Genomic DNA, 922 nt, shown 5'->3' with positions numbered 1-922 from the left:
TACAACTTTGCATTGTCGTGAGTCGATCGAGATAATTCCACCTCCTTCACGTCGTACAATAGGGATCTTAAGCAATGACAACGGCGACGGCAACGAAAACGCCCCCTGGGAGGGGGGGGCGGGGAGGGGTACTTCTTATTACTGGGCTAATGGGGATGTGCCGCTGGATGGGGTTGCATTTTCACGACTGAATTGACTATAATGGAGTTGAATTTTCAACAAAGTTCCCGACAGAGTTACTAGAATGGGATTGCAAATTGTCGGGATACTGGGGGTAAGAAAATTCTGGCTAGTGGGATTTAAAAATGGAAAGATTCGCGGTAGAAAAAAGTTGTAACAGGAAGAACTGTAGCGCTGTTGATTTAATACTTACTAGTCGCATTACATTCTGTTTTGAAATTACAATTAAAATACTTTGCGTAGGGTTTATGCATAAACAGAAAGTGCCTAAGTTGGGGTCGCTAAAATTACATTTACCCAAAAGTGACTAAAATGAGGTCTATAATTGGCCATAAAATAAACTATAAAGGGGATGGGATTTTGAGAGGCCAGCGGCACATACCCAGCGAAAAAACAATAACGTTAAATAGCCAAGAAGAACGTCTTTCTCCCCCAAATCAAGTGCCGTTCTGACCAGTGTCATTTTTTGGGAACTACCACACCCTTGTCATATTAAGAAGGTTGAAATAGTCAATAAGTGATTGAAATAACGCGAACTTATATTTTGAGGTGACGTTCTCGTTGTCGCCGCCGTTGCTTAAGCTCCCAATCGAGTTTAAGCAAAAACGGCGTCTACGACAACTAAAACGTCATTCCAAAATACAACTTTGCATTGTGGTGAGTCTATCGAGATAATTCCACCTCCTTCATGTCGCACAGTGAGTTTAAGCAAAGACGGTGGCTATCGCAAATATTACACAAT

Source organism: Montipora capricornis, chromosome 4, assembly GCF_036669925.1.
Source record: "Montipora capricornis isolate CH-2021 chromosome 4, ASM3666992v2, whole genome shotgun sequence".
Lineage (NCBI taxonomy): Eukaryota > Metazoa > Cnidaria > Anthozoa > Scleractinia > Acroporidae > Montipora > Montipora capricornis.
Note: the sequence above shows the minus strand (reverse complement) of the source record.